Raw genomic sequence first — 14,532 nt, forward strand, 5'->3', positions numbered from 1 at the left:
GTCTTTACCTTTCTGGGCCTTGAAAGTTGCAATGACGTTTCTGCCAATGGAGGGACAGAAAGCTCTTCATCTGTGTTCTGAAGATGAACGAAGATCTTACAGGTTTGGAACGACATGAGAGTGAGTAATTAATGACAGAATTTTATTTTTTGGATGAACTAACCCTTTAAGGGAGAGTGTGTTGGAGTGAGATTGTGCTAAAGCATTAAAGTGAGAAATCTTTGGTGAGGTGCAAGCTGCAGAAATTGGAAATCAAAGAGGGAATAAATGGTTTGCAATGTTACTAACTAAAGCTATTGTTTCCCATATACAGAAACAGTGGGGCTCAAAAGTCTGACATAATTATTTTTTTTCTTCAATGCAAATTATAATATCAGCATTGAAGAGGACCCATTGTACTTTTTTACATTTTTAACTTCTTTAGTGTGTAGTTGTTGTTTGAGCATTAAAAAGATCTGCAAAGTTACAAAGCGCAAAGTCACTCCAGGGAGTTGTTCAAAGTAAGCACTGTTTCTGAACTCCCTGAAACGCCTCGATCATGAGATTTCTTCCAGGAACACACATCACAATATTCATCAATCCTCATTAAAATAATTTCTGCCCAAGACAAAACCAAAAAAAGAGGAGAGCATATTGTTCTTTTCGGATGGAGAGGCTTCATAGAGACAGAAAATAAATGGGTTTCCCAAAAGCATTGTTTCCCAAGCATTGTTTAAGTGTTTCCCAAAAGCATTGTTAGCCAACTATGGTTGCAATTTCTGTCGATATCAGCATAGTTTAACAAGTCTGTGTTTCCTAAAAACCATAGTTCCAATGAACATTCACAAACAGCATAGCAAAGTTGTGTGGTTGAAAACGAAAGCTCACAACCTTGAAAATCTTCTTTGCATGACGTGGACTTAATAAATCTTTATCTTGAGCAAAATAAGCAAACTGACATTCGGTACAATCTATGCCCCCAGAGCGTTACTGTCAGACTGGGAAGAGAGGTGCTGCAATAATATAAAATACGTGAAAAATATTTTAATTTATTATCATTTTTTTTTACATTCAAGCATGAAAACTGATTCTAGTAGACCCCAAAAACAAAATCAAGACTTTGTAAAAGGGCATAATAGGTCCTCTTAAACATGAATTTCAGAATATCTAATTTATGTAACTTTATAATGATTATTTCCAGATTTACATTTCCAGTGTGATCCCATATTTTTGAAACCCACTATATGTGTTTGGCACCCTGCGTTCACTTTTGAACATCAACCCGGTGTGTGTGCTCGTATGAGTGACTGCAAGATGCATTTCCATTTAAAAGCAGAGCGACACTTTCCCAGCAGGTGGTTCCTCCCCACGTTTTAGCCAATTACCTTTTCCGAAGAGCCAGGAGAGGTCATTAAAAAAAGTTTGAGCTGCTGGACTACTTTCCACTGCTAGTCTCTGCACTTGATTTAGACTTCACTTTTATCCCAACCCAGCTTCCACTCATCACAAGGGCTTTATCTCAGAGGGTTTGAGGCTAAAGTCAATTACACAAATGTGGTTTTATAAGCAAAAATGGTTGAAATGTTCAAGATAATGTAGCTAAGACTTTAAAAAGGACTTTCAATAATAGAAAAGTATTCACTGGAGTAAAAAGTGTGACAACTAGCCCCAGTCTCCTCTATTAATCATAAACTTGACAGCCAGCTTTTAAGCTTTGCGTAATTAGCCTTTTATAGACCATCCGAACCAATACATTAAGATGTAGTCTTCTTGTACCTTTTGATATTTTTTTAAACATGTTTTTTGTGTATTTTTTGTGACCCATTTAGTATAGCAGGAGAGTTTGAAATGACTTTGGGAAACCTTAACTTGAGAATCCCGACTCAATTTCTTTTTAGATTTACTGCTTGATTGCGATGGATTCTCCACGGCTTTGTTGAGACCCAAGGTGATTTTTCCTGAAGAATTGTGCCCTTTTAAGGGTCACTCAAGTATGTACAAAATGAAGAGGTTGTGAGAGTATTAGAGCTTCTTTCCAGTCAAATCTCATCGTGTTTGAAATTCACTGTTTGTCTTCAAGTATCAGTGATCTAATGCAGTGTTCAGTATGTCTCAATCTATAATCTTGCTCTTTTTTTTTTGTTGATTGGCAGTTGCGATCCTTGTCAGATTTACTTCAAAAGCAAAGAGACAGCTATGAAATGAAACTGAAGGGTTATTCTTGTGGGAAAACTTGACCTTTCAGTCTTCTCAACTGCTCGATTAAGTGCAAATCCTGTCTTCTGGCTCCCCACATGGCTTGTTTCTTGAATTATACAGTATATGAAGGCTTATGATGTTACATATATTTGTCAAATTGACGGCACAGAGCTAACGCAGTTATTCTAAAGCATTGCTCAGATTCTCCCTTCACCTCATATCTTGTCAAATTCAGTCTCTTCCTACATATTTTATCAGGAGCAGTGTCAGTGGGAATTAAATTCTATCTGTATATTTAAGGGTTTGATTTAATTATTGAAGAGGTTAGAGAACTGTAGCATAGGGATTTTAGGATGAAGTGATCCCATGGCACCTCACATTACTTGTGAGTTCACTGAATTTTATAAGAAAAGTGGAGAGAAGGCAATTTTTTCACCAGTTCAAGTGTCTATTTAATCCATTGTTATTCAATCAGATAGCCTATTATGGGATAAGAAGGTCATACAGTCCGAAGGTCAATATCCAAAAATGATCACATATTTTGTGCTAATGACTGCCTCACTGTTCATTATCTCTCTACTCACCAAAAAAAAAAAAAAACATGTGGACATGAAATATTGAGCTAAAATGATAGTCCATTACAATGCACAAAACATTTGACCTAGCAACAAGACAAACACCACACCAATATTACAGTAATGTTAATACTGAAATGCACTGAAGTAATTTTCACAATAAACAGAACACCAATAAACTTCAATAACAGAGATATCGCATTTATTAAACAAGCCAGAGTGAGTTCGTAGTGTGATACAAGAGACATTAAAGTAGTGCCAGATAGTTAGCATGAAACAGAAGCTGCAATAGTCTTTTCCAGAGATAGTTTTATTATTGACTTCTCTTCCCTTTTGTGACGTATATCCAAGTGAAACGGCTTCTAAAACAAGAAAAAAAATGCCCTTCAGGAATTGATTGGATCAATGTGGTTTGCTATTGCTGTGATGTCACGTGATTGGCAGGTTGTCCCGCCCTCACGCCAGTAAACACATCATCAGAGAAGAGATGTCACTGCAAGATGGAGGGGAACTTATTTTGATTAAATATTATGAGCAGGGCCTAAAACTAACTTTTTACCACACCAGCTGCCAATTAGAGTTTTAAGCGGCCATCAAACTGTCAGTTATGACACCAAAATTTTAGACACCAGTGAAAATTCACAATTTTCTTTTCCGATTTCAAAACTACCAGCCTAACTAATACATTTCAAACATTATTAAAGACAAGTAAACAGACAGGGATAAAATAAAAACAAATAATCAAATTACAAGCAATGGCACAAATTAATACAATGATTTTACAAACAATGCAATGATGCAAATTAAATAAAAATTGCTTTTCAGGTAGGTTTTTCAGGTAGATCTAAGAGTAGTTGTCAAGTAGGGCCTAGATACATTTAATAATCAAATGTAAAATAACACTGGATAGTCTTCACTGTGTATAAATTAAACGATTAATCCTTATTAAAGTTATATTCAGTCAAGAACAGTGAGGGGTTTTTTACATTAAAAACCTGCATCACTTGCTTAGAATAACCAGAATGATATCGTCTGCTGGTGTTGATGCTAGTTATAGCTGAAGTTAGTTAGTAAGTTGTGAAAGTGCCAGATGAGTGGAATGATGGATGCCAAATTGAGTATTCCAGAGTAAGTGTTGTGTTACAGAAGTTCTGTTCCACTTTTGCTTGTCTCACTTTCCCATGATGTTCTGTTTCTAGACCGGAAGGTTAGGGAAAGTTGAGGTAAAGGTCATTGTCGTCTGTGTTGCTGAAAAAGGTCTAACAGGAAGAAATGACCTTCTCTCAATCCATCATTCATCTCTTAATGTTATTTGGTGCAAAAACGATTTATCATACCAGCCTGCAAGTTTTCAGGACATTCCTTTTGATTAAATGATAACAGGTGCTGAACGCTGAACTTCCACAGGTAACAAATGTGTCTTATGTCCTTCGGAGTGTCTAAGAGAGTTGTTGAGTAAAATTATGACCACCTCTGAAATAATTTTGGTGATGTTCTGATGTCTTTTTGCTAACTTATTTAGGCATGAAATAAAAATGGTAGTCTTCAGATGGCGTGGTTGGCGGAGAGCTCTGTTGATGTCCTCTAGTGAGTTATTTTGTATATTTGTTCAGAAATTCAGCTGGTTTGTCGGGGCCAGTTTTAATTTTTGCAAGGACACCATTATCAAAAAAGGTCAGTCAGTCTGTGACTTTGTGGCCACTAATGTTGATGCTTTGGTTAAACACCATCAGCGGTTCGTCCAGGCAGAAAATATAGATAATTATTTAGGCAATGGATGTTGTCTTGGAAATGACTCAATCTCTTTCACATCACGCACACTCAGGCACCTTGAAAAGGGCAACACTGTTCTCACATACAAATAGATGTCTCCATCCATTGCTCGTACATTAGAGTCAGATGTTTTTAAAATAGCGTTAGTTGAACTATAACAAACTTAATCTAGATAGTTACACACATTAGATGTCTGTATTCCCCCTTAAAATGGTGAAATTTGGCCTGTCCTACATCAGAGGTCTTGATCTTCTTGACCATTTGCAGCGATTAAAAATTCTCAATTAACAATGTTAATTAATTAATGAATGTAAAATAAATCACCTCCTTCCACTGCCCATTTGCTGAAGTATATTTATTGAATAGAAGCCCTATTTTGTGACATATTCATGGCAAGTGATTTGAAATATCCCAGGCTTGGGATATTTCAAGTCACTTGCCATGAATAGATTTCACATAGAAGAGTTAAAATGTAGGTGAAGTTGGACACATTTCCTGTGAGACAGTGGGGTGATAGGGGTAATGTTGAAACTGAAGCTTTGTAGGAAGTGCCCCACTTGTGTTTGCAATTAAATGGGACAGTACATTCTCCACTATAAGTCCTCTACATTACTTTTCTGCTGTTGTTTTTTCTCCCTCTCTTCTTTTTGTTCACCTGTTGTGGGATTTTTAACACCAAAGGACCAAAGGTTTAGTTAGGGAGAGGGATAGTTATTGGCTTGAGTTTTTATGAATAGAAAATGAGTTTGAAATAATCCCCTCACTACTTTTATCTGGCAGAACAGGTGAATTTATGTTATTCATAAGGGCTTAGACAGGAAAAGATTCACTCAAGTTTAAGAGGGTCAATAAGGGATTTAGGAACAAGGGAAAGGGAAACATGGTACTTGGCCAAACTAAAGCATGAAGGAAATTCTCTAGACGATGTTAATAAAATTGAAACCAGGACTGTAAGACCCTGTTTTGATTTGTGCAGCGTTCTTGTGAATAGATTAGACATGGCATACTGCTTTAGTAAATTTGCAGCATGCTATAGCAAGGTTTCCCATATGGATCAATAAAGTTACTATTTCAAATCATTAATTCCTTTTATATTTTTAATTGCTTGGAGATGGGGATGATGCAGTGTGAAAATTAAAATAATGTAAATTATAGACTTTTTTTTCACATTTATTGGACAATTTTCAATAATGAAATGGTTAATTGTTTTTTTATTATTCATTTATTTAAAATTGGTAAAATACCAACTGTGAGTGACGGAATCTAAAACAACAAATCCAGAAAATCACATTGTATGATTTTTAAGTAATTCATTTGCATTTTATTGCATGACATAAGTATTTGATACATCAGAAAAGCAGAACTTAATATTTGGTACAGAAACCTTTCTTTGCAATTACAGAGATCATACGTTTCCTGTAGTTCTTGACCAGGTTTGCACACACTGCAGCAGGGATTTTGGCCCACTCCTCCATACAGACCTTCTCCAGATCCTTCAAGTTTCGGGGCTGTCGCTGGGCAATACGGACTTTCAGCTCCCTCCAAAGATTTTCTATTGGGTTCAGGTCTGGAGACTGGCTAGGCCACTCCAGGACCTTGAGATGCTTCTTACGGAAGCCACTCCTTAGTTGCCCTGGCTGTGTGTTTCGGGTCGTTGTCATGCTGGAAGACACAGCCACGACCCATCTTCAATGCTCTAACTGAGGGAAGGAGGTTGTTGGCCAAGATCTCGCGATACATGGCCCCATCCATCCTCCCCTCAATACGGTGCAGTCGTCCTGTCCCCTTTGCAGAAAAGCATTCCCAAAGAATGATGTTTCCACCTCCATGCTTCACGGTTGGGATGGTGTTCTTGGGGTTGTACTCATCCTTCTTCTTCCTCCAAACACGGCGAGTTTAGACCAAAAAGCTCTATTTTTGTCTCATCAGACCACATGACCTTCTTCCATTCCTCCTCTGGATCATCCAGATGGTCATTGGCAAACTTCAGACGGGCCTGGACATGCGCTGGCTTGAGCAGGGGGACCTTGCGTGCGCTGCAGGATTTTAATCCATGACGGCGTAGTGTGTTACTAAAGGTTTTCTTTGAGACTGTGGTCCCAGCTCTCTTCAGGTCATTGACCAGGTCCTGCCGTGTAGTTCTGGGCTGATCCCTCACCTTCCTCATGATCACTGATGCCCCACGAGGTGAGATCTTGCATGGTGCCCCAGACTGAGGGAGATTGACCGTCATCTTGAACTTCTTCCATTTTCTAATAATTGCGCCATCAGTTGCCTTCTCACCAAGCTGCTTGCCTATTGTCCTGTAGCCCATCCCAGCCTTGTACAGGTCTACAATTTTATCCCTGATGTCCTTACACAGCTCTCTGGTCTTGGCCATTGTGGAGAGGTTGGAGTCTGTTTGATTGAGTGTGTGGACAGGTGTCTTTTATAGGTAACGAGTTCAAACAGGTGCAGTTAATACAGGTAATGAGTGGAGAACAGGAGGGCTTCTTAAAGAAAAACTAACAGGTCTGTGAGAGCCGGAATTCTTACTGGTTGGTAGGTGATCAAATACTCTAATGACAGTTAGTTGACATGTAGTTGCAAAGTTACTTATAGTTAGTAGAATGTCTAAAGTGGACTATCGAAATAAAGTGGAACCAGATAGACTACTAAATTACTTGAGTCTATAATATTATAAATATATTGAAATAGGCATTAATGTCCCTTATCTTACTCATACCATATAAAGATTGTTTTGCAAAACATCAAGTAAAGTCTGACGTGTCTGTGTCATAACAGTTTAATCTGCCAGTTAATGAATGTCTCCCTGGTCATCGGAGGGATGAACATTTTCCTCATTCATCTTGGAAAGAATGAACTTGAAGTGAGTGATGTAGGACTACAGTATATGGGGTTACTTAGCTGGAGCTGGAGCAGGACAGACTATTGGTTCTGTTTTGGAGTCGGCCTGATAGACAGACTTAAATCCTCTATTGCCTACAGCCTGATGCTCACCTCATTACTTTAATCTTATGAGGACAGGCATGAACTGAATCTGAAATGAAATGCCGCAGGTGAATGTTTGGTTGTGAGTTGGAAATATATTGGGAAAATTGTGCATTGTATGTTGTTTGACTTGTTGCTGCATTAGCGTTATACCATCTTTTTGTATGTGTTTCTGCTGCCCTCATCTTAATTTCAAAATAATTCTTTGGCTGAATATAATTGAACTGTGCACAGCGGTTCCTCACAGTGTCATTTTCATTTGTGTCAAATTAAATAAGCTGTGTTGACATGACACTTTCTGTTAGTGTCATCGTAAATAGACCTTTATGATCTCTCTTTTGAGCATTTCTTTTCTAAATACCTGCAATATCTTCTTCTCGTGCTCCAGTAATTTCATCCTTAGAGTGCTTCACTCAGCATTACCTCCATTATCCTTAGAATAAAGATTAATGTAAATTTCCTTTACTGGCCTGGAATTGTAAGATTCCATTACCTGGACAGAAGAAGAGAGCGCTAGAGAGACTTATTGACTACAGGGAGCAGTGAAAATTAGAACAAGACAGCGTGTGTGTGTGTGCGTGTGTGTGTGTGTGTGTGTGTGTGTGTGTGTGGTAAACCCTACCGTTATGAGGACAAAATGTCCCCACAAAGAGGGCAATATTCAATATCCTTTTCCATGTGGGGACATTTTTGATAAAAATAAAATGTTTTCTGTTAGGGTTAGGTTATATAATTTATAGCTAAATATAAAAAACAATAGAAGTGGCCAAAAGAAAATGTCCGGAGGGGATTTTTTTTTTTTTTTTTTTATCCTACAAGTTCAATTATAAATAATCAAAATATGAAGAAAATATTTATATGTTTTAATTATTTTTAATGTAAAGGGAAAAGAAAACACTGAACCTTATTTATCTAACACACTTGGCAAAAAAAGGCAAAGGTTTTTAATATACCATGACTACTACAACATAATCATTTATTAATATTTTGTTGGTTCTCTCTCTTTTTTTCATAATTTCTTTGTATGACAACCTGGCAAATAATTATGTCCACACAGTTTGGCATGTTTCATTTCCGTTATCACAAATAAAACAATTAACACCAAGCACAACTAATAAAAGGTGAAAATGTCAAGTTTCCTATATAGGAATATAACATAATTGTTGTTTTATTTGTGATAACGTATAAAACATTTATTATGTTTAGGCTTATAAGCCTAGGCTTACATCACTTTTGCCCACTACTGTACTGTGGCGTATATAATATTGAATTCACATTTTAAAATTATATTAGTTTTATTTAATCACAATATCTCAATTCAAGGGTGAATTTTTTTAATATAAAAAAAAACATTCTATCCTTCATTAATTTTTCTTGCATCCTTAATTTCACTTGCCATCCCGTAATAACCCTTTCGTCCCTCAGGAAGTGATATAATTTTTTATGAGAAAATTATTAAAATTATTAATTGGTTTTAGTTTAGTACTTGGTATCAATGTGTCTGCCTCAATTTAAAACATTCAATCCTGTTTGAAAAAATAATTACAGAAGGAATATCAAATTGACATAACTAACTTTCGCTCTTTATTTCCATCCTGTTTAATTAATCGAGCTCTAATTAATTAAGTGCCTGAGTCTGGTGCATTTCTGAAATACCCTTTTAAGAAAATAATTCCTTTAGAAATAATTCCTTAAATTGGGAATGACCCAAAACTGGGTGCACTGAGATGGCACTGATCTATTATAATTAGATTATTGCAGATGGTGAAGAGTGTGATCAGAGCTGCTGATCAGTTGATTTACTTCCAGACCTTGATTGTCCTTATCTACAACTTCCATTTACAATCATCCCTCAGAGAGAGAGAGAGAGAGAGGTGCTTTATCACTATCTGTTGATCTTCTTCCACATTTCATCAACTCACTTTGTATTTTTACAATGTCCCGGTTCTCCATAAACCAGCAGGGCCTTGAACAACAGGGCAGATAGACTTAGATAAACTGTTACACAGTAACTGATGGATACAGATTCAGAATGGTCTGTCTAGACAGGCTGAACTTACGCTTAGCCTTTTTACAGTTGGCTTTGAAACAATAGGTTGAATTTAAAGTAGGTTTTTTTTATATTGTCATTTAAAAATGCAATATGCTGACGTGGAATAAATACAATTTCAGAATGGACAGTCTGAAGAAACTATACCACCTTTGACCTCCTCAAATAACCTGCAACTGCTGATTCAGAGCTGTGATGCTGTCCATGAATATTTATCCATATATACTTTTATATCAACAGATTGTTAGCGTTTAAGCTTTTGTATGGTAGAATCATCATGACTCGTAAAATAAAACTCTTCCTGTCAGAGCAATGACAGGCTCATCATGATGATTGATGAACGTGGGAGTAATTAACACAGCATTATGAAAACTTTGAATATGATTGCATGGTAATTACCTGAGTTATGGATTCGCTCTGTTCCCTGTAAAAAATGAAGAATGGTTTGTTGACTTGAGATAGGTGAGAAAATGAAAGTGCCGGACCTCGTCAGAACTGCTTAAAGATGCATTTGCTTCTACATTCATATGCAAACACACATTTCTTTCCTTTTTTTCCCTTTGATCCTTCCATGTTCACATGGAAGACAGAGGTGTTCGGAAGGTGCATGTACTGACAGAATGAGGGTTAGCATAGGAAATTAGGACCAAGGGTGAAGAACGTGCTACTCTGTTAACAGAGCATGTATAAATATTACAACATTTTTGACAGTTTCACAGGCAAGGCCTATAGTGCCAGACTAAAATGCATGTTACAACATATCTTGAAATATGTCAGTGCTACTGTTTTGTCTTAAGATGCACACTAGTAATTTTATTTTATTTTTTCTAAGGCATGTTTATAAAAGCTACTTAAATGTCCTTTGAACTAAGGCCTAATCCTGGCTTAATCTAAACCCTGTCTGTGAAACCAAGCCTTAAAAAGAAAATGTTGAAAAGATAGTCTTAATGTAACTCCTCCAGAAAGACTTGAAAAATAGATGTTAGTTTTTTGCCATGCATGAAAAAAAAAAAAAAAAAATGTTGCTACTTCTACAACAGACATTGTAAATGGTTCCAGAAAAATCTGGCCATAGACTTTCAAGTTGCTCCGAACAGAGCAAACTCATGCAGAAACATGCGCTTGTTGCTAGGAAACACAAAAACAAAAACAATGTGTCATAAAATCAGCTCAAAATATCAAACATGAACCATAGCCTGAATATAAAAACATCTCAGTCTGACTCCAGACTCCTCTTCGCCAAAAGTTATAGTGTCTTTCAGAGTTTAACTGCATTGCATGCGATCACATTGTACGTTGTAAAATATAGCTCTAGTTTACATAATCTATCTGTGTTGGGACTACATGAATAATTCGTCCAGGCAAGGAATCACCAGTCCCCAGCATGCTTTGCAATGTTACACTGGGCAGAAAATGTGTTTTGAGCAAAATAAGAAAAAGTGGAAAATATGTGGGATTTAAAAGAGTTTGTTTTTAAATACCATTCATTTACCATGGTACTAACTTTTTGCAGTGCTAAAACCTGCTGTTTTTCTGCACTTCCTCTTTAGCTGACTGATGATTTCCCTCCCATACTCTTAGGGCATTTAGTCCTGGAGTATAATTACTTGAGCCAATTCTAATGCAGATCTATTTGCTGCAGTAGCAACGCTTAAACGGATCTGCAAAGGAGGTTGATTGAGAACTGCAGTGCGTGGAAAAGAGCCTGTGGGGCTGTTAGTTTGGAGCTGAACTGTGTTTGACAGCATCTCATTTCATTCCCTTTTGTCAGCAAAACATACATTTTCATCTGCAAATGATCCTTTCAAGCTATGCCAAATGCGTAATGGCCAATATAAAACGCACTATGGCGAAGACCTGAACATGATCATTATGCCGGTAGTAAATCCAAGGGTGTATGTTCACCAGAACCTGCAGTCAGTGTGGTTTGTCAGAGAAGACCTTGAGGCAGAGATAAATGGGCCCTTAAATTCTCCCCTCCACTCGGCTACCAATGAATCACTTTAAATGCATTGTTTTAGGAGCTTCATATGTTAGTCACGGAAGGAAAGTATAGTTCCAACTCTCTACACTTTTTATCGCAGGATAGATACAGGATAAAGCGGGACAGATAATGGGACGGATGGTGTGGTCGTGAAGGTGCATCTCTCGGGTTAACAAGGGCATCAAACTGAGTTTATTTATAGGCATTCACAGTTTTCCTGGGGATTGGCATGAGATTTGCATAATTATCAGAATTCACACAACACTGCCGCTGCAGATAACGGTAATGAACGACCAGAGTCCCGTCTCCCAACTGGGCAGATTTACAGTATAAACGCACCATGGGATCATAAATCCAATAGTCATTTAACTGCCACCGGTGAGATGAATCCTCTGTGTGTGTCTGTTTTAATGCTAAATCAAACCACACAGTAATGAAGACATGTTGTCTTTCTTTAGAGGCTGAATTCTTTTTCGGTCAAAATGTCAAGTGCTTTTTTGACATATGCTGTTCTTTTATTACTATTGCTCATACTGAGGGTTAGGGATTTAAATATTAGATAATTAAAATTAATGCACAATTATTTCTACCATATTGGTAATCAAAATTATTGAATTATTAAATTGACTTGTAGCATTTAAATGTTTTAGTTTATTTAGACAAAATTGTATGCAATTTTAATATCAGCGTTTATCGATGATGATAATTATTGGCTTATCGTATCAGCCAGAATTTGTACACTGTAAAAAAATTCTAACCTCCCCAACTCAAAATTTTCTAGTGACTGGTCACATCTAAATTTTTCAATTGGCCCAAGTGAAATTCTGTAAATTATAAAAATTCAATTCACAGAATTTCACTTGGGCCAATTGAAAAATTTAGATGTGACCAGTCACTAGAAAATTTTGAGTTGGGGAGGTTAGAATTTTTTTACAGTGTATATTGTTGCGTCATGCACTAATTAAATTATAAATATGAAGTAAAATTTTCTTTATTATTCTACAAATGCAACAAATTTTCTGTTAGGGTTAGGGTGTGAATTGGTATGGAAGCCGTTTTCCACCATATGAGAAAAAAAGTAATATCATAATGATATAGGAGGTCAAAAACATTGAAATGATTTGATACTAAATAAGAATTAGGAGATAAAGTCAAATTTAGATAAAAAATTTAAATTGTCACAAAAAATCTAAATGTTGAGATTAAAAAAAAAATCATCAAATTAATAAGGTAAAAGTCATAGGTATGACTTTTCATGTCGTAATTTCGACTTTTCATAGTTTCGACTTTTTATCTCATTATAATGACTTTTATTTTTATGATTTACCAAAGTTTTTTTTTTTTTTTTGACAATGTTTTGGTTCCCATGGGGAAAACAGCTTATAAATCATTCAATCAAGTGATGTTTTTATTTTATATTTATAAAAATGCAGAAAGTTTTCTGTGATGGGTAGGATTAGGGTTAAGTTATAGAACATACAGTTTGTACAGTATATATATATATATATATATATATATATATATATATATATATAAAAAAAGCCTACTCTTGAGTGATGGGCTGGTGGGTGGACAGAGGCATACTGTGAAAGTCAGAAGCTGATATAACATTGCACACGTCTTTCCAAAAGCCCACCTCCATTTTGAGCCGTTATTGAATGTAGCTTAGCTTAGAACGAATGCCTGCAGGGTTCAGCCACAAAAACATGTATACGCACACTCTCTCGTAAAGAAACAATTTGCAAACTGACAGGACCCCTTTGTGCGCACAATGCAGCCGGATCAGGATCTGCAGCAGGAAGTGAGTGTGTTCGACAGATACGAAGGGGTCCAGAACAGAAGGAACAAAAGAGGACTGGATTTTGTGAGAGGAACGCCGATTTGAATTCTTTAGCTGTCACTCGCTCTGACAGCAAGTTAGAGCCGTGAATCTGTGTGCGCGCGAATCACAACCGTTAAAGCCTGAGCTCAGGAGAGGCCTGGACTCTCGCCAGTATTTAGTAATTAGTGAGAAGAGGCCATCACTCACATTGTCATTCTATTGAACCAGCTCTCACTGACACTCATTAGGGTACACACGCATGTGTGTACAATTTGGGTCAAGCCACACTTGAGCATGACGCTTTTTTTTCTCTCTCTCTCATCATTTTTCTCCAAATAATTATCTGGATTCCAGCTGAGCTTTCCATCAATGCTGCTTGAAATTGAAAGCGTCTTTTTTCCCCTTGTCTGTTCAAAGCTTTGTCATTCAAGCTCTCACCCAATCAAATTGCTTGTTTCAATTCACTCGCACTTTTTCTCTCACTCACTTCCTTCAAATCAACAAACTGACTTATCTGCTTTCACACACACTCATCTCTTTGGGTTATGTTCTTCATATTTCTCCTTCAACCTCTCGTATACTCTTTTATCTTTCCAATCCAGTATTTGTTCACATAAAGGCGCCATGCATCTATTTTTTTTTTCCTGTGAGGGGCATCAATTGTAGTCCTGGCACATTTCTTTTCTTAGGCATGAATAAGACATGAGGGTAGACGAAAAATCACTTTTAAATTACTTCAGTACTATGTGATATAGTGCAAGATGTTTTTTTCCTAGTAGTACAGGTTTTGTTGGTATGGTAAAGACTTATGAGATTTGAATAACTGCATATACAAATACACAGTTATCCATATTACCACTATATTCAACAAGGATGCATTAAATTAATCAAAAGTGACAGTAAATACTTTAATTGTTACAACAACAAAAAAATTCTAATAAATACTTTTCTTTTGAACTTTCTATTTATCAAAGAATCATTAAAAATGCATCACGGTTTCCACATATTAGCAGTGCAACAAAATTAATAATAAAAAATGTTTCTTGAGCAGCAAATCATCATATTAGAATAATTTCTGAAGGATCATGTGACACTGAAGACTGCGGAGTAATGATGCTGAAAATTCCGTACATTTTAAAATCTATTAAAATAGAAACGT

The sequence above is a fragment of the Rutilus rutilus genome, assembly GCF_951802725.1.
Source record: "Rutilus rutilus genome assembly, chromosome: 24".
Lineage (NCBI taxonomy): Eukaryota > Metazoa > Chordata > Actinopteri > Cypriniformes > Leuciscidae > Rutilus > Rutilus rutilus.